Source organism: Canis lupus, chromosome 8, assembly GCF_003254725.2.
Source record: "Canis lupus dingo isolate Sandy chromosome 8, ASM325472v2, whole genome shotgun sequence".
Classification (NCBI taxonomy): domain Eukaryota; kingdom Metazoa; phylum Chordata; class Mammalia; order Carnivora; family Canidae; genus Canis; species Canis lupus.
Window position 1 is genome coordinate 21,905,699 of NC_064250.1, and position 21,331 is coordinate 21,927,029.

At 36.3% G+C, this 21,331-nt stretch overlaps 1 long non-coding RNA gene across 4 annotated transcripts in view; it reads right to left on the minus strand.

Moving 5' to 3' along the window:
- Positions 1-5,776: 5,776 nt before the first annotated feature.
- LOC112657337 (uncharacterized) overlaps positions 5,777-21,331 on the minus strand; it is a 301,844-nt gene continuing 286,289 nt past the window's right edge. For 2 of the 4 annotated variants that reach the window (XR_007412284.1, XR_007412282.1), the window contains exons 8-9: positions 7,816-7,973; positions 5,777-6,892 (exon numbers count right to left, since the gene is read on the minus strand). This is a non-coding gene — a long non-coding RNA (uncharacterized LOC112657337). The remainder of the gene's footprint in view (positions 6,893-7,815; positions 7,974-21,331) is intronic. The other 2 variants (XR_007412285.1, XR_007412283.1) reach the window with 2 other exon arrangements.

The window sequence follows — 21,331 nt, forward strand, 5'->3', positions numbered from 1 at the left end:
CTTGTTGTTCAGAGCATTGTGCATATTTTAGTCATACGATAGATTTTCTATAATTGAATTAATTCATTATAACTTGAGTGCCAATAGCATACAAAAAATCAAAAAATATAGTTGATAATTTGGTATATTGCGTAAAACCATTAATACCTTATGTAAAGCCAGGGCTTCCCTCTAAAAATTAATATGGTTAAAAGTAATTACTTTTTTTCCTTAACTTTGAGGATGCTACCTAATATGGAGAAAAATTGAATGTCACACAGGTTAATTTAAAAAATAATTTTTTACAGGACCGTCCTATCCTAGAGGCAAGATCAAACTTAATTAACATCATTAGAGATTCCTTAAACACATTAAATTTTATAAAGCACCCTCTGGGTCACATTAAATGCTGCTGTATTAAACAGAAGGGGGATAAACTAAATTCAAGTCTAATCACAGTAGTTTCAGCAATTAAAATTGTTTTCAAATAATTTACAGATACATGTACTGCATAAAGTTATTTTTCCATGTATAAGAACACAGCACTGAAGTTGTAATACTGACAGATTATCTGGCAAATTTAAATTAGAGAATAATTTCATCTGCTCATAAGTATTCCCTCCCTCCATAATTTGCATATAATCACACACATAGGATTTATTCCAGAAAGTCCCCTTAAAAAACCTTTTTTTAAACTTTATTTTGGATTATCTAGCTTGTGCAGGACAAAGAAATTATGAATGCCAATAGATAAGTGCTTCCAAAAAATTACCTCACATTTGTGATGAGAGATAATTTTGTATTTTGTATGTATACAAGACCACAATTTCCAAACTAAACAGAAAGATAAAAATAATGCAAAGTCCTTTACCTATTAAGCAAAATAGTTATTACTTCATTAATAAAAAAATAGGTCATGTGTCAAAAATACACACACATAGACACACATGCACGTCCCACTACCAATTGAGAAATTTTAAAACCAAATTTTTTTACATTCCCTGGTGGAGTTTATAAAGAGGTCTTTCCACCCTAATTTGAATGTACTCTCAGTCAAATCCTGGGATTTTACTCAGACTGTCACTGTATTTACATCAGATCATAACAGCAATCTACTCTCTCTGAGTTTCTTCCTAAGTACCACTTTGTTACAGATGAAGTGATAGCCAGAACCCATTGTTTTAAACTAACACATGCAAATAAATGAGAGGATGGTGAAATGACTGCACTTATTTATTGAAAAGTCATTTTTTTTCTAGAATGATAATGGTTTCTTTCTAAAACTTTAAGTGAAAACTTGGAGAACATAAATTCTACCACCCATTAAACACAAGCAAAGAATTGTTAGGAAAATGCTATCTTCCATGAAAACTATTTTACTAAAAAGCATATCCAGGAGTGTCTTGTAGATAACAGATCACTATATGTGTGTGTGTATGTATACATGTGTATACATGCACACTACAGGGATGACATATGGCAACTTAAAAATCTTTTCCTGTTACTGAATATTTCTTAGGTTCTACTATTTTGCCCTAAAATGGTTCTTCTGATAGTGTTATTGATCTTGGTGTGAAGTTCTGAATTAGGATCAGGACACAGTTTCTGTAAAGGCCCAGAGAGTAGATATTTGAGGATTTGCAGGCCACTTATGGTCTCTATTGTATATTCTTTGTTTTCTTAAAAAGCCTTTTTAAAGAGTGAAAACCACTCCTAGCTCCTCTGCAATTCAAAAATAGGACACAAAAAGATGTTGGCCTACAGGGCATAGTGTGCTGACTCCTGCTTTGAATTATCACGTTGCAAGTAAATGTTTACCAAATACAAAGCCTCTGTTCTTATGATTTTGAAATAGAATAAAATCAGCAGACTTGGTATTGCCTTAGAAGGACCTTCCAAATCCTGCTTCTTCCATGAACTTCACTTCAGACAGTAGTTACCCACTCACTCATAAACTGAGCTACTCCACGGTGCTCAGGGATCAAGTGGAAGTTTAACCTGTTGAGATTTCAAAAGCTCACTAGTTCTATGTATTTTCTACTCACCCTCTCTTCTTTCTCATTCTCTCTGTCCCTCTCATTCTTTCTCCTCCCCTGTCACACACACATACACACACCTTTCTTTGCATCAAACAGACACAGCAGCTGGGTGGATGTCATCTTCCACATCTGAGTGAAAAGAGACTTCTCTCTTGGTTTGGTCGTAGTTTTAAGCTGTGTCTTTTTAGGTATGTCACTCCAGCCTTAAGGCAATCCAACCCATATGCTTTCTTCTGTCTAGACTTCTTGAAAGAGGGGGATTTTTCTATTTCATTTAACAAATATTTATCAAGTTCCTATTATGACCATACCAAGATTCCCAATTTTAATGCAGATACGAATCACAGTGATATTGTTAAAATGCAGATTCTGATTTAGTGGTCTGAGGTGGTGCCTGAGGGTTTGTATTTCTAAGGAGCTCCCAAGTGATACTGATGCTGAGGGTTTTGTGAGCCATATTTTGAGAAGAGAGTAAGGAACACAGGTTAGTATACAGGTGATTACAACACTATAGTGGTAAGCGCTATTTGAGGAAAATGTGCTGTGGAAGGATATAAACTTGGACATAACACATTTCAAAATTCGGGAAAAACTTCTTGAAGAACATAAAAACAAAACTTCTTAGGAAAGGTAGGGGTTCTACAGATAAAGGGTAGAGAGCAGATAGGAAGAAAAAAGAAAGGAGGGGCTAGAATTCCTGGCAAAAGAAAAGGACCCTGCAAAGCAGATTTTTAGTGGCTATCAGAAAAAACAAAAAAAAAAGAATTGTGAAAAAGCAGGGAAATGAGTAATCTAGAAGACAAAGGAGTATTTAAAGAGGAAAGTGAAAATCAGTGGTTCAGTTTAGAAAAAAGTTGAAAAGTATTCATTAGATTTAACAACAAAGATATATTTGGTGATGTTGGTTAAAATAATGTTAATACCTGGATGAACACAAAAGCCAGGGCACATCTAGTTAAAAAGTATTTGGTGATAAAGAAAGCAGAACTAGCTATGTTGTGTTTTTATGAGAGGCCAGAGTCTGTTTAAATTCTTTTGGGAAGAAGGAAATAGGGAGAAATTGAAGACACAGGAAAAGAGAGGAAAGAGCCAGAACAATAAGCTCCCTAGGAGGGTATGGGAGATGAGATCCAGAGCAAAACCAGAAAGGTTATTTTAGGAGATTCCTAAGTATACTTCATTGTAACAGGATGGATGAAGGAAAAAAATGAGTGCAGATTTAGCTAAATCTTCCTTTTAGTAGAAAGTCAAAGGAGTTCCTCCCTGTGGCTTCTATGATCATTGGAAATTAGGAATTACATTTGTAGGAGGGGAAAGGCAGTAAGACCAGATGTTTTCGAGAGCATGGTAAAGAGTATCAGTTATGGGAAATGGAAAAGAAATTTCATGGACAAACGAGTAAAGAATTTCCATTAGCATTTGGATCCATCAACTGTTCTGTATTTCTATGACAGAAAAGACTCTGCATATGACAGGGTCCTAGTCCCCATCCCCTTCCACACTAGAGAGAATCATGTTTTCATTTTGTCAAGGTAGAACTTCTGAACTCAGCTAGGTCCTGGTGTTCTGGATGGAGTTCACCCTACCTCCCTCATTCCAAAGCCTAAGGCCCTCTGTTCACATCCTACTCTTTGGGTCTAGACTCCCAGGTAATTGGTCCAGACCTCAAGTTGACTCAGAGTTTACTATACCCCACAGGGCTTATTTCTCAAGTCCTCTCATTATTCCATGCTTACTCAGTTCTGATCCCTACACCCACACAAACACCCACACAAACACACACTTGTTTAGGCTCAAAACTCTCTACTTAGCTATCTACTAATGCTAATTGATAATTATTACTATTCTTATAGTCAAGGATGTGCTAAATGTCTCCTGGAGGAATCTCCAACAGTCATACCTCTAAGAACACTAAATATCTCCAAATGACAATTTGATAAGGTCATACTTCCTATGTGCAGTATCCATATATTTCCATTTATTCATTGGTAGTTGACAGTGCAATCGCTAACCACTCAACCTAACTCAGGAGAACTACAGAATATTGTATTTACTTTATAATGTCTGCTTTTGATTAAGAACCACATCTGACAAGGATCTAATAAAATCAGTCATAGATGTATGAGTGACTTTTCTGAGAGTAAAATCTGGAGCTTAAATTTTGTTCACAAATAAGGCTTTACAGAAGATGGAAAAATTCTAGAACAGAATTATCTGATAGAAATTAATTTGTGGAATGATCAAATTTCCTCCACCTAGATTAGCAGAAAAATGTATAATGGGGTAAGGAGGAGGTCAAAACATCCACAATTGTTTTAGGAAAGCAATATGGCATATTAGTTTTCAGTGTGGCCCCTCGTGGCAACACCCTGACTGACTTTATTATTTAGGCAAATTAACCTCTTTAGGCCTCAGATTCTCCCTCTGTAAAATGGGGATATTAGTAATACCTGCCTTATTGGGTTGTTGCAAGGGTTAAACAGGAAATTCTATGAACAGAAGCCTGGAAGCAGTCTGCCCAGGCAGGGAGTTACATTCTATCACTGAAGTTTAAAATTGTCCAAGTTCTTGGTGATACCAATTAGAAGACTGATTTTCACTTAATTTTGTAATTGTTTTTCAACTCTCTAGAGACAAATCTCACTTTTGCTGTTTGCAGATCATGCTCACAGCCTGCTCACAGTGATTAGAGGCCTTTGTCTATAAGTGACTAATTGTTACTAATTTTACTATTTTGTTAATGACCTCCTTTCTCTTAAACCAAAAGATTAAATTCTCCAGTCATTAACTAGATACAGTGCCTACTGTCCATGAATGGTTGTTGTTATATTTTAATGAAATGTGTGTCAGGTACTAAATTTACATTCATAGAAAAATGAAAAGAATAAATAATGTTAATGTAATACAATTTTAAAATATAAATTTCTGAAAAATATATTTTAAGCTGTTAATTCGTATTACTTAATACTGAGTTAAGTTAAACCAGAAAAATGTACTACTGTGAAATGGAATGAGTGTGTTTATATCCTAAAGCACAAATACACCTTAATTTCTTGGAGACCTAGCTAACTCACTGATATGGATCAATTCAATGCAATCTGGGAGAGTTAGAAAGCCCCTTACATTTCACAAAAGGCCTGTAAAATTCTAGACATCTATTCCATCTCTCTATTTTGCATCCAGGCATTTTCTGAGTTCTAGGGGCACAGAATTATCCAAAGCAAATAGTTGAGTCCAGGCACAAGCCTCTTACCTCTACTTTTTCATCAAAGGAAAGTAGAGCATCCCTTCTATGAAAGATAGATCACGATAGATCTGCTGAGTTTTAGATCTTTGCTGCCCCAGATAGGTTTCCACTTTCAGGGAAACATATTTAAACCAAATCTTCTGGAAAGGAAATCAACCAATTGCTCTCCCTCACTCACTCTCTTGATCTTTCCTTCTCTGCCTCTCTGCCTCTCTTTCACTTCCTAAGTTCATTCACACATGAGCAAACACACAGGCATACTTGTGGATGCAGTTTTCTTTTCTCCTGCTAAAAATAAATTTCTTTAGCAAGCATCCAAGTTTAGCACCTAAAACGTGAGAATGTTTCTCTAAAGTAACTTGTAGATAGCTGTGCTTTTCTTCTTTTTTTTTCAACATGTGTTTTCTTGACATATCTATTGTTTTAGAAATCTATAATTAGTAAAACATAAACCCACTATTTTTATTTCTCATCTGCCAGATGCCATGTTCTCTCTAGAGTGTCTCAAAGAACAGAAGCCAACATGGCTCTTTTCATTTGCATTCTTATTTACCAAAGTGGGTGAAGATGACAGCTTAAATGAATAGCCACCTTGTAGAGAAATGTTTGTTTCTTCATTGTTCCTGGGCTATGATCAGGAAAAGCCCAGGGATAAGACATAAACCAGTTTCAAAAAATGGTGTCTCGCTGTTCATTTAATTTTTCAGAATCTGCTGTGATAAATTTTAACAGTGTTTTCTTTAGTTACTGAAGCAAATTCACCTGACCTGAAGCTATTCTCAGGCTACGAATGAGAGGACTATGACTTTAAATATATCCTTTCAACAGTTAGCATTCTCTTTAGTAAAAGAAGATATTTGAAAATGATAACTTGGAAAAATGTATCCCTTACAAGAGTTATTAATGGGACAGAAGTAGAACTCTGAGGTATACATAGAGGTAATAGGAATATAAGAAAAAGGAAGAAATGACCTAATTTTCCAATTTGGTAACCTAGGTCTATCTTACAGTCACCTAATGACTTAATTTCTCTACTGACTTCAGCTCCCTGGATATTCTTTTTGTTTTTTGTTTTGTTTTGTTTTCCAGGGAATATTTACTAAGGTAGATAATATATACTTATCTAACTTGGTACTTTTATATCACTGAAGCTAGAACAAAACATCTTGTTCATTGGGTAAAAATGGCCTGCTTCCTATGTAAACAGTACAGCCTGATTTTTAAAAAATATTGTAATTATAATTGCAGAACTTCAGAATTTGAGTATCCGTGTACTCTGTTTTTTTCACATGGAAAAAGAAAATTCGTTTGAAAATCATTTGAAGCTTAGACAAAAATTCCATAGCTATATTCTTAGGATCACTCTGTAGAATCTTCATGATTGAGATGACACAAGAGAAGCTTCAGTTCAATCTTTTTGAAAAGATATTCCATCTTGCATGATCTCATCAACCAGGAGAATGTTGGTGGCAATCATAGTGCAGGAGTGAAGAAGCTGTCTCTTTAGCTGTCAATAGTTATCCCATATGCTACTTCTGCTGCTACCATGGGCTCACTTGTGTTCAAGTCCACATCCACAAGTTGATCTGATGTTGAATCTTCTGCTTGAACTTCTAACTAACATCTCCTGAAGGTCAAAACCAGAGTTCTGAGCAATTATCATTGGGGATAATGAGCAATGCATCAGCAAATGCTTGTACTCCAAGTTGAGTTCTGCTCTTTACCCTCAGCTTATATTTAATAAACATAATTTAATCTTGTCCACTGCCACCTACACTGCCCAGTACCTGGAACTACACAGCCATCATCAATAACATTTTTAACAACCCTCTGGAATATTCTTGCACTTACCACTTAGGACAAGAACATTATGAAGTGGAATAAATTATTTTAAAAACTATTTCCATCAGTTAAAGGCAGTAATATTAGAATACTAATCCAACACACTCTCTGGTTAACTCCCCCTTCTATCTGTTCTAATCCCTTTGGATGAGCTGCTGAGTAGCAGCAGGGGGAAGGGAAAACAAGTAAGACCACTTGTCATAATAACAACACAAGCTGGTTCACAAAAGCTACTACCTGCCAGTCTTGATTTCTTAGTAAAACTTCTAGATCTTCAGTACTCAAAAATTCATGAACTCACAATTCAATGCAATATCTTTTATTTATGAGATATTCTATTTATACACCAATCTTTTTTTTTATTATTTATTTATAGCCTTTGTTCTTTGCCCACAGTAAAATATCCACCCAAACATCCCCCTTTAACCATCCTCCAATCTAGGAACCAGCTGGAACACTTTTGTTACTCTACCCCTAGTTAAAATTTACATTATTTGTTGTAAAGTGGCTTCTTATAATATCATTAATGTGATAAAGAGATCCCACAACTGAGATAAATAGCATAAGTGCTTGCCCAGATTAGTCTTAGGTAGATTATCTCTCCCATTTGGTTAAACTCTCACAATACCCTTTGCTTTCTTCATTCTTATAGTAGCAAGAATATAAACCCTATGTATTTTATTCATGCAACAAATACTGATTACTTACTATATGTCAAGCACTGCTTTAGGTTCTTCGGGTAATGCATCGATCAAGAGAATACAATATGCCATCCTTGGAGAATCTTACATTTTTTTCAGGGGAGATAGACAATACGCTTTAAAATTAATCAACGAGAAACTTATATGATAGTAGTAGTAAATGCCCTGGAAGAGAAAAGAAAGGAGAGAATGAGAAGAGGGAGAAAGAATGAGTAGAACTGAACAGAGAGCATTGTTATTTTACTTAATGTGGTTGGATTAGGCTTCATTAAAAAAGTGATATTGGAGTAAAGTATTTCCAATGTTTACCCTTAATCTCTACTGTTGTTCAAAACATTATATCCAACTCAACTGGATATAACAAATATTCTCTATTAACGAAAAAGAATACATTCTTCTCTTTCAATATAATAGATTTCACTCTGATCTATCCTTCCATGAAACGAGACCTTTTTAGCATTAAAGGTCAACTTCTAAAACAGAAATCAATTAAATACAAGATAATCTCTAAAACTTCTTCTTACTATGCCCATTTTATTACCATGTCATGTGTGAAATAGAATGATAACGCTTTCTTTGGTGTTCTTAGCAATAAATCAGTTTCAGGGGCACTAAAGAAGATGTATGTCCTACACCAGTGATTCTCAAACTTTAGCCTACAAGTTAATCACCTTAAGGACTTATTGAAACATAGATGGGTGGGCATCTACCCCCAGAATTTCTGATTTAGTAGGTCTGGGGTGGATCCTGAGAATTTGCATTTCTAACAATTTCCCAGGTGATGCTGATTAGAACAAATTGAGAACCACTGCTTTGCATCAATCTGGGTAAAGTTATAATGATTTTCCAACTCAATTGTAGAATGCCAAATGAAGCTAGCTCTTTCTATTCTAATTCTATGTAACAGAAGAAAAGGATATCATTTAAAATTTATTATCTTATTGTTACTTTAATTTTTTCTCTTGGCCAGGAAAGAAAGAGGAAGAGAAACTATATTTTTCATAACTCTACTATCTGGCAGATATAATACGATCTACCATAGCAAATGAAGCAAATCCCTTCTGTCCAGGACTCAAACAATACCCCATTTGCCTGAAGATTATGTTACATTCCTAAATATACAATGTGCATTTCTAAGATTCTCACAGTCACTCAAGCAGGTTAGCTTTAAGCTCAGCAAAAATTCACACTCCTCTTTACTTTTCTTATCAACTGTGAAAAAATCCATTCTTTGTGAATAAGGAACTAAAACACTCTAAATGAATATAAATTGAGAGTTACTTATAAGAAGAATACAAAGAATCCCTTCCCCTGCATGAAAGACCCTAACTCCAAATCCTTTTACATTGGTCCCTAAGCAATCTGATGTTCCAGAAAAAAAACTGTACCCCAAATTGATGGATGAACTGAGGAGATGACTAGAAGCAACAAGTAGTTCTGTGGAACTTTCAGAAACCCAGTGAAATGAAGCAAGAATAGCAAGTTATGTTTTGAAGAAGCTGTAAGATTGTCTCAGCTCATTTTTGTGGAACTGAAGCCTTGCCTATAAAGGTTTCTTAGGCAGAAGTGAAGCACCACTCCTATCACTACAGAAATAAGCTTTATGTGCTATACCTGTCAAGGTCTGCTGGATATGTCAGAAAGATAGCAGCGGTAACAGAGAAAATGCTTTTGCCTCCTTCTAAATGAACATGGATAGTTGTTGACCAGGAGTAACTAAAGATTTTTTCCCTTGGTAAAGTGACTATACATACTTCATAAAGTGATCTTCTCAAGAATATAATAAGACGTTCATTAAAATATGGTAATTAGGGGATCCCTGGGTGGCGCAGCGGTTTGGCACCTGCCTTTGGCCCAGGGCGCGATCCTGGAGACCCGGGATCGAGTCCCACGTCAGGCTCCCGGTGCATGGAGCCTGCTTCTCCCTCTGCCTGTGTCTCTGCCTCTCTCTGCCTCTCTCTCTCTCTCTCTGATTATCATAAATAAATAAAAATTTAAAAAAAATATGGTAATTAATCATCTTACTAAATCCTACAAAGAAATGATATTGGAGCAAAGGCCAAAGACCTGTGTCTAAAGACACAGAAAATATACTTGCTAGTTAAATAAAAGTGTTACATAATTACTCTCTACATTCTAATGCTGTGTAACCTGGGTTACCTAAACCAGGTTTAAAAGGATATATAAAAGTAGGTCATATTAGATAACAACTGGATTTCATTGACTTTGCTATTCCCTTGTTACTCCTATAAGATCTCCAGTTCCCTGTAAAAATCCTGAATTATTTCAGAGATATTTGAAGTGGTTTCACCTGTATATCTGAACTACTTGTGTCTGTTACCACTTGAATCTGCCATTTTTCCTCCTCTTCCATTCTATCAACTCCAATGACAGCTTGCTCTGGGCACTTCTGTCAAACCCTCTCCTGCTGGGTCAGCTCTATGCAGCTGCCTCAGTCCTGCCTGTTGTATCTATATCAGTAAAATTTAGGCTTTTAAATTGAGTCTCTTACTGTATGTAAAATACTTCTCTAAGTGCAGAGTTTGTGTATAGCTGACACCAAAAATGATGGCATGTCTGATGCATTTTACCATTTGATTTAAAAGGTATAAAATGAGATTTATTATATGCAGAGAGGGAAATGGGAAAGGAAAAGACAAACAGATTTCAACATGCACAGGAGTTCTGGGAAGTTATTGCCCTAACTCTTAAGTCTTTGCTCTTTTCCTCTCTCATTAGAAATTAATTACCAATAGATTTTTCTTAGTTTTTCATTTTCTTAGCTGTTAGATTTAGCAGGTTGAAGAGACTGGAGACTATGAATAAGGATTTAGGTTCTCCTAAGACAGAGTGGTGGAAGGTGGGGAAGTGGGAGAAGAGGAAGAGAGTGAGACAGAGAGAGAAGCCCATAACCAACTTTCTCATGCACTGTGACTGCAGCCAAAGCAGATCAAAAGTAGAGGATCCTAGGGCAAATATCAAAGCTGTATGCTAGTGTAGAAAGATTGGCTAGGGAAATCTACCCCCAAAAAGACAGCAATTTCCTACCAATCCAACCTCAGAGAAGTCTAGGAGGTAAAAAGAGCCTTTAAAGAACTGTAGCCTTTGAAGCTAAGGAGATCTGGGTATACATGGTGTCAAAAGGGCCTAACAAACCTACCATCTCTTACCACTACTGTTCAAAGGGGCAAGGACTATCACCCAAGAATCATATATTCAGGCAAGACATCATTCACTTAGGAGAGAGAATCGGAGATACTTGCACATTGGCAAAAATCCTCAACAAAATATCGACAAACTGAACCCAACATTGTATAAAAAGAATCATGCAACACGACCAAATGGGATTTATTACATGTGTACAAGCCTGATTCAACATTTGAAAATCAACTAATGTAATCTACCACATTAATATGCCAAAGAAGAGAAAGCATTTGATAAAATCCAACACCTATTTATGATAAAACTCAACAAACTAGGAATAGAGGGAACCCTCCTCAACTTGATAAGAACACTCACAAAAAACTCACAGCTAACATTATATTTTATGGTGAAAAACTGACTGCTTTCCCTTTTAAGATAGGAAATAAGAGACACCTTACTGAAAGTGTTATGTAGTGAAGTAAGAAGAGGATTCATATCGGGAAGTAAGAAATGAAATTGTTTTAGTTCACAGATGATATGATTGCCTCTACGATGAATAGACAAAGAACCGAAAAAAGAAAAAGTTGCCTGGAACAAATGAGGGATTTTAGCAAGGATACAAAGTTAAGAACAAAAGTAAACTGATTCCTATATACCAGCAACAATTGGAATTTGAAAATTAAAATATAATGCCATTTACATTAGTACCAAGGAGACAACGTATAAATCTAACAAAATATTACAAGACCTACACAAGGAAAATGACAAAACTCTGGTGAAGGAATTAAAGACCTACATAAATGGAAAGATATTCCGTGTTCACATATAGGAAAGCTCAATAAGATGTTCCCAACTTTATTTATATATTCAACACAAAATCCCCACAATTTATTTTGTGGCTTTCAGTAATCAGATTCTAAGCTTTATATGGAAAGTCACAAAACCCAGAATGACTAGCACAATACTAAAGAAGAATAAAATTGGAAGATAGATACAATATGACTGCAAGTCTTACTCTATCAAAACAGTGTAGCATTGGCAAAAGAATACAAACAGATCAATGGAACAGAATAGAAAGCCCAGAAATAGACCCATACAAATATTGTCAACTGATGTTTAACAAAGGACCAAAGGCAATAAAATGGAGAAAGAATAGTCTTTTCAATAAATGATACTGGAACAATTGCAGGTCTTTATGCAATAAATGAACCCAGACATAGATCTTATACCTTTCAGAAAAAATTAATTCAAAATGGATCATAGAACTATATGTAAAATATAATATTACAAAATACCTAGAAGGAGCATAGAAGAAAATCTATATGACCTTGGGTTTAACAATGAGATTATAGATACAATATCGAAAGCATCATCCTTGAAATAAAAAAAAAATGATGTTAAAAAAGAAAACCATATCTGGGGGCATCACAATGCCAGATTTCAGGTTGTGCTACAAAGCTGTGGTCATCAAGACAGTGTGGTACTGGCACAAAAACAGACACATAGATCAATGGAACAGAATAGAGAACCCAGAAGTGGACCCTGAACTTTATGGGCAACTAATATTCGATAAAGGAGGAAACACTATCCATTGGAAGAAAGACCGTCTCTTCAATAAATGGTGCTGGGAAAATTGGACATCCACATGCAGAAGAATGAAACTAGACCACTCTCTTTCACCATACACAAAGATAAACTCAAGATGGATGAAAGATCTAAATGTCAGAAAAAATTCCATCAAAATCCTAGAGGAGAACACAGGCAACACCCTTTTTGAACTCGGCCACAGTAACTTCTTGCAAGATACATCCACGAAGGGAAAAGAAACAAAAGCAAAAATGAACTATTGGGGCTTCATCAAATAAGAAGCTTTTGCACAGCAAAGGATACAGTCAACAAAACTAAAAGACAACCTACAGAATGGGAGAAGATATTTGCAAATGACGTATCAGAAAAAGGGCTAGTTTCCAAGATCTATAAAGAACTTATTAAACTCAACACCAAAGAAACAAACAATCCAATCATGAAACGGGCAAAAGACATGAAGAGAAATCTCACAGAGGAAGACATAGACATGGCCAACATGCACATGAGAAAATGCTCTGCATCACTTGCCATCAGGGAAATACAAATCAAAACCACAATGAGATACCACCTCACACCAGTGAGAATGGGGAAAATGGGGAAAATTAACAAGGCAGGAAACCACAAATGTTGGAGAGGATGCAGAGAAAAGGGAACCGTCTTACACTGTTGGTGGGAATGTGAACTGGTGCAGCCACTCTGGAAAGGTTCCTCTGTGGAGGTTCCTCAAAGAATTAAAAATAGACCTGCCCTACGACCCAGCAATTGCACTGTTGGGGATTTACCCCAAAGATACAGATGCAATGAAACGCCGGGACACCTGCACCCCGATGTTTATAGCAGCAATGGCCACAATAGCCAAACTGTGGAAGGAGCCTCGGGGTCCAACGAAAGATGAATGGATAAAGAAGATGTGGTTTATGTATACAATGGAATATTACTCAGCCATTAGAAACGACAAATACCCACCATTTGCTTCAACGTGGATGGAACTGGAGGGTATTATGCTGAGTGAAGTAAGTCAGTCGGAGAAGGACAAACATTATATGTTCTCATTCATTTGAGGAATATAAATAATAGTGAAAGGGAATATAAGGGAAGGGAGAAGTGTGTGGGAAATATCAGAAAGGGAGACAGAACATAAAGACTCCTAAATAACAGGAAATTATTCAGACAACAGATGAGAGATGCAAGGAGATTGAAAGCTTGCCAGCAAGAATATACCTTTTATGTACAATTATATGGTTAAAAAGATGTACTTCACTGGAGCGAAACACTATAGACTACTTTTTCAAGAGCATTTTTTGTGGTGTTTTTATAGATATTTGTTTTAGCATCTTTATGCCCTAGTTTTTGGCTTATTTTGTTGTATATTTATATAGAGAGGTATAAATTTAGAGCACTGGGTGGACATGGCAAGTGATGCAGAGCATTTTCTCATGTGCATGTTGGCCATGTCTATGTCTTCCTCTGTGAGTTTTCTCTTCATGTCTTTTGCCCATTTCACGATTGGATTGTTTGTTTCTTTGGCGTTGAGTTTAATAAGTTCTTTATAGATCTTGGAAACTAGCCCTTTATCTGATATGTCATTTGCAAATATCTTCTCCCATTCTGTAGGTGCTCATCGGCGGGCACTGAGGGGGGCACTTGGCAGCATGAGCACTGGGTGTTATTCTGTATGTTGGTAAATTGAACACCAATAAAAAATAAATTTATTATAAAAAAATGATGTTAGACTTCATTAAAATTAAAAACTTTTGCTCTCCAAAATACATCAAGAAAAGTTTCAAAAGATAGTCACAGCCTTGGAGAAAATTTTTCAAAATACATATCTGATAAAGCACTGCTATCCAAAATATACAAAAAGCACTTAAAACTGAAGCATTAGGGGATCCCTGGGTGGCTCAGCAGTTTAGTGCCTGCCTTCGGCCCAGGGCATGATCCTGGAGTCCCGGGATCGAGTACCGCGTCGGGCTCCCTGCATGGAGTCTGCTTCTCCCTCTGCCTGTGTCTCTGCCTCTCTCTCTCTCTCTGTGTCTCTCATGAATAAATAAATAAAATCTTAAAAAAAAAAAAACTGAGGCATTAAAAACCCACAATGGCCAGTTGGTCTGAAAAGATATCTCACTCAAGAAGATATGCAGATGGAAAATAAGCACATGACAACTTGCAGGTGCTGCAAATTAAAACAAGATGGCTAAAAAAAATAAATAAATAAATAAAAAATAAAATAAAAAATAAAATAAAACAAGATGGCACGCCCACACTGATAAGCCCAGACTGCTTTTAAAGGCAGAAAAGTTGAACTGAGTCACCCAAGAGGAAGCAGACATCTCTGAGAGTGGTAGCAAGTCCTCGAGCTGGAGTGTAATGACCACTGACACAACAGATGCAGAAGCTGTGCCATAAACCAAGGGAGCCCCAGAAAATGTAGATGCTTGAGAGTGAATGACTAACCGAGATAACAGTAATCCGAATCTGAACCCTTCTCCTTATTGGAAAGGAAGTCTTTTTGAGCTCCATGGAGGAAAAAGGATGGCATAGGATGAGGGAATGGAGGAAAACAGGAAGGGCTCCCCTCCAAGCATCAGGTGTAGTGGTGAGTTTGGATACCTTATAGAGGAGAGGGACAGGCCAGCCCTCAATATTTCTATTGTAGTCACTGAGGCAGCTGACAACTTTTAATTTAAAGCCCATTATTTGCAGTATGTCACATGACAGTCTGAAGTGTGGTAGCCCCAGAACAATGTCTAGTCTCGGAGATTGCTGTCATTAGCATACACATAAGAATATTGTGGATAACAGACTTGTTATTTGTTTGCATGATGAAGGGGTTATGTTGGTATTACTGGATAAAAAAAAAAAAGTGGCAGCCATTGAAGGTTATACCCCATTTGATATAATGAGTTCTGTATGTTGACTAATAATCCGGGGCCAAGAGTTCCTCTCCCGTTCTCAAACTGGAGGTTTGCTGGAATTGGGTATATATTCCACTATCAGGGAGATTTCTCTGAGAACATAAATATAAAAAGGGATATCACCATTTTGACTGTAGCCTCTGGAGACAGCTTGCTGTCTTCACATGATTTTCTGAGAAACTGGGTGTCAGGGAAAAAACTTCTAACAATGTTTTTGTTAAAACGTGTCAAGCATGTACTGCTATCATTTCTACTATAATGTGTTAGCTTCTTGTTTGAAGGCTCCACTTCTAATGAAATCACTATAAAGGAATACAATGCCCAAACAAGTCATTTGGGGACATACTTAGAAGCCAGTGATAACTCACAATACCTATACTATTTACCAATTTACCAATGTCTTCAACACAAACCTCTCTGAGGCTAGCTGGTCTGATTGTCTTTGGTAATTCACAAGCAGCACACTACTGTACTTTTCTCAGCCTTGACTAAGCTACAAGTATCAATAAGTTAGGGAAATAGAACATGAAGAAGTCAAGGAAGTTTTCAAATGATACAAATTTGAAGTTGAACACTTCAAAACTCTCATTTGCTGTTTTTCACTTGACCTCAGCAGATGGCTAAACAGGTTGAACTGCTTAGATCAAAGACACCAGGATGGACACAGACTTGAATGCTAACTTGTGCTAACCTCAAATGGTCCTATGTCATCCTCTCCTCCCTCCAATGATCACTACAATAACAAAGTAGCAATTCCTAGCTCCTTCCTAAAAAAGGAGAAACAGTCTGCCTCATCTCTAAGGGGGAATGACAGGCCTTGATTGGCTATGTGTGAACCCACCCATGCTCATGAATTGTGTTGATAGTTGAGAAGGTATTAATAACTTTCTCTGTCTCCTACTGTATTTCAGATAAAGACAAACTACTCTAGACTCTTAGACTCCTTCAAGCAGAGGTTTGCAATGCAACTCATTTTATTAGTAAGATTTGTCATTCATAACCCATCCCAGATTTTCTTTTTGAATCTCACCACTTCACCAAAAGGAAAAGGCAGAAGTTGTTGTTGTTGATTTTTTCCTATCACTAGTGTTTTTCATCCCATCCACTATACATTAATGGCTTCCAGTTTTTATTTTTTTATTTTTTTTTTTTATTTATTTATTTTTTTTTTTTGGCTTCCAGTTTTTAAAGAAGGTATTCATATCTTCTTTAGGAAATGCTATCAATATAGTGAATATCACTATATTGAATGTGACTAAGGAGAAAATCACTACTGGCATGTGTTTTGGCACTGCATGACAAGGTTTTGTTCAATTACTATATTTTGTAAACTATTTTAGTACAGCATAACTTCCATATTAGAGTTACTATTCTCCCCAATGATAATTTAAAATGTTAATTAGCATTTTTAAAAAGTTTCCCTCATCCATTCCTTTGGTAAATATTTGTTGGGAACCTACCATGTGCCAATGCTTTTGGTGTTAGAACAGTGAACAAAACAAAGTTCCCACTCTCAGTGGGCTTATATCCAGTGAGAGAAGACAGACAATAAACAAATAAATATGTAATATATCAGATGGTGATGAGTGATATGAACAAAATTAGTGTAAGTAAGAATAGAGGGCTGGAACAGATTTGGGGAGAGATGAAAAGAGCTCGGCTATTTTAGATAAGGTGATAAGGCGAAACCTTAATGATTAGATGATTAGATAGCATTTGAACAAAAATATGAAGGAAATAAGCAACCAGACACCGTGGATTGAGAGGGACAGCAGCACATGGGTCTGGGAGGTCAGCAAGAGATAAGATTTGTAGGGATTTATAGGCAATAATAGTAAGAACACTGGATTTTATATTGACTGAATAAAAAAGTCATTGGAAATTCTAAGCAGAGGATTGGCTTGACTGGACTTAGATTTTTCCAAAGATCATCATGGGAATGGGGGGCAGGGGAGCATGCAGAGATGGAAGTGGAGAAACCAGTCAGGAAATTCTAGAACCAAAACCATTCAAATGAAATATAGCTAGTATTTATGAGACAATTGATAAGAAAGTATTATTAGCTTACAAATTTTGCTATGCATGACTATTCTGTGTGGGTAGTGATTCACAGAAGAAGAAAGGCCATGTCACAGGATAGGCCCACCAAATTGATCTAAATTGAAAAGGAAAAAAAAAGTTCCAATTTTCCTTAAAATGCAATAATACCAAAAAGTCAGGTAAGCAACAAAAGCTACAAATCAAATCAAATTATCATTATGAAGGCCATGCTTACTCCACCTTTCATCTCCCAATGCACAGAGACTAGCTCTAGTTAAGATTACCTCCTATCATTTCCCAGACTTAAAAAACAAAACAAAACAAAAGTCTTTCCCATGGCTGTTGCTTGACTTATGTTATTTCCTCTTTCTAGAATACCTTTCTAACTCTGTTTCTCTAATTAATGCCCACAACTTCACTCAAATCCCTCTGTAAGACTCATTTCCATCGGTATACTTTCTGTGATTAATGTCACCACATGCCGAGCGCATACCCCCTACTTTGCAAGCATAAGTACTAAGGTGAATGTAATTTGTACAACATTATACATTAGTGAGAGGCAGCAGAGTCAAGTGAAAAAACTGCAGGCTGCACAATCAGAAATCAGAATCTTAATCTACCTCAATTGTGTGATCTTATGCAAGACATCCAACCTCTCTGACTTCACTTTTCTAGTCTATTCAGTGGGGATAAGAATGCCTGCTCCATGTGTTTGTTGAGAAAATCAATTAGATGATAACAATCACCATTATGTGTTAAGTACTTAGACTCTGGTTCCAGAGCTCACACTCCATCATCACCCGATACTGCTTCTGTATAACATTTATAAAACACCCAGTCCAATGTCTGATACATAGTAGACCTTAACTCAAAAAACAGTTGTCTTTTTGTTTTTGCTTATCTTTCCTAATAGCTGTACTATTTATCAACTCCTTCCAAACAAATGGACAGTTTGTGACAGGCAGGAACTACAACTTTCCTAGACTTTCCCAATGGGATTGACAAAGTGCCATGTACATCATAGGCAATGAATAAACACCTAATTTACTAAATTGATATGGTTTTCCAAGAGGTAAACACTGACAGTAACAATGCTACAAACACTTAATCTCATTGGTGAAAGCTTTAATAAGTGCCTACACTTCCTTAAATTTCCATCCCAAAATTGATCAGGTGATTTAACAGATACAAGTGGACCTTCATGATAAAAAATTACCTGCTGAAGAAATAGTCAAATGAATCTATCATGCAGATGCCTCTAACCTCAACTAATATATCAATGCTTCCCAGAAACCCTGCAGTTTTTTCTTCCTTTGTTCCTCTTAATATTCCCACCAATAGTTTTTTTTCAAATTTTCACCACCTGTGATTTGTCCCTTTAGTTTTAGCAGAGATTTTTCTTCATGACAAGGAAATCCAAGTGGACCAGGTAATAATACCTCAATTCCTATCCCCTTTATAAATGAGCCTTCCTTCTGCATTCTCCATGAAGGCCAGTGCCCCTTCTTCTGCTTCATCCTTCCTGATGCTACCAGCACTTCTGGCATCTTGCCTCCCCTGTTACTCCCTCCTTCCCTTACCTATGGCCCCATTTCTTCCTTTCTGTTTGCCTTTTCTACTAAGCCTACAAACATTCAAATTGCCACTCTCCTACCAAAACCAAAAACCTTTCTCTCTCTCTGTCAAATTTCCAGAAATAGAGTCTACATAAGTTGTCTCCATATTCTCCATTTAAAAATTATTGAAGCTGCTCCTGCCAAAAGCACTGATTACATTCTTGTTGCAAACTGTTCTTGCCCTCCTAGCTACTTGACATTTATGTAGCATTAGACATTAACTATTCCTTACTTCTTTAATACTATCCAGCTTTGATTACTTTTCTGTTTTCTCTGTCTTCATCTCCTATGCAGGCTCTCTTTCTCTCCCAATCTCTAAGTTTATGTTTTAGGCCTTCCCCCCCTCCCCATCCTACCTACTTTCTTATGGTGATTTCATTTCTTCCATGCATCAATTTCCATCTATGGTAAGGACTGGCAAATCCTAGCTCAACTCTGGTCACTGCTGAGCTCCAAACCACAAATCCATCTGCCAATAGGATATAGCAGATAACCAGCCATCTCCAACTCAGTGTATTCAAAAGTGACTTCATTTTCTTCCAGTTCCAAACCCATTCTATTTCCTCTATATGCAATTCTAATAATGAGGCCATATTCTCCCCATCATCCATACCACAAACTGGCTAGTCACCCTTGACTCACTTCATCACAAACCCTAAATAGCAGAGGGAGTATAAGGATTTCAAAGTATATGCTTTATTCAGAGATCTTGGCAACCAACCCTCCTGAGGCAATCATGAGGTAGCCAAGCCAGGAGGAACTCTGCAGGAAACTCAGCAAATTCCCTTCAAAGAGGAGACTTTCTCCTCTACTTATCCTCATGTTTGCTGCAAATTCCATGCCTGCAAGAAGGATTGCCTGTACTTCTTATTCATAGCATTTCCTTCATGGCTTTTGGCACAACTGTAACTGTTTCTGCAGTGATCTGTTTAATATCTATCTCCTTTATTTCACTGAAGGTCCGTACAGGTAACATATCTGACTTGTTGATGCTGCGTGAATTCTCAGTAAGTATCTTTTAAATGAATAAGTATAATCTTCTATTAGTTGTCTCTACTTCACTAATTGTAAATTTCATCTAATGAGTTTTTTATCTCAATTATTGTTACTTAGTTCCATAATCTCCCATAATCTCCATTTTTTCTTTTTCATAACTTTTGTGTCTTTGTTGAGAGTTTATAATTTTTATTTGTCTTAAAATAATTTGTAATTGACTTTTGAAGCATTTTCATTATGGCTGCTTTAAAATCCTTGTCAGAAAGAAAGAAATAAATAAATAAATAAATAAATAAATAAATAAATAAATAAATAAAATAAAATCCTTGTCAGACTTCACCAACATCCGATTCATCCTGGTGTTGATACCACTGAATCATCTTTTTTCATTCAAGTTGTCAATCTGTTTTTTATTGTATCTTGGACATTTTGTCTATTATGTTAAGAGACTTGAGTTCCTATTTGACTCTTCTATTTAGCAAGCATTCACCCTGTTCAGGTGTAGCATGTAGCACTAGGCCTATATTTGTGGACTCTGATATTAATGGCTATTTAAGTTTCAAAGTTTTGGAAGTGTTACTTTAGTTAATTTGGTCTATCTGATGCCACAAATGGTGCTACTGAGGAAGTTGAATTTCCCCAAGAGGATCACTAGATATCTCTTAGCAGGAGAAAATTATAGTGGGATCCCCCATTGATGGTTTCTGGTGGCTCTGAGTGGGGAAGAAGAGTCTCCCATGGAGACACACAAGTACCAGGGACCAGGTTGCCTGCTATAGCTGAATCTCCCCTGCAGGATTCATCTGCCCTCTTCAGTATCTCTCTGCAAAAAGAAAGAGAAAAAGAAAGAAAGAAAGAAAGAAAAGAAAGAAAGAAAGAAAGAAAGAAAGAAAGAAAGAAAGAAAGAAAGAAGAAAGAAGAAAGAAAAGGAAAAAGAAAAGATAAAGGAAAGGAAAAAGAAAAGAAAAAAGAAAAGGAAAGGAAAGAAAAGGAAAAGAAAAGAAGAAAAGAAAAGAAAAGAAAGGAAAAGAAAAGAAAAGAAAAGAAAAAAGAAAGAAAGAAAAGAAAAAGGAAAGAAAGAAAAGAAAAGAAAAGAAAGAAAAGAAAAGAAAAGAAAAGAAAAGAAAAAAGAAAAGAAAAGAAAAAAGAGAGATACTGAGGCCAACAGAAAAACAGTGGATACATATTATATATTTCTGGCGGGGCTTCCCTGATGTTGTCAGGC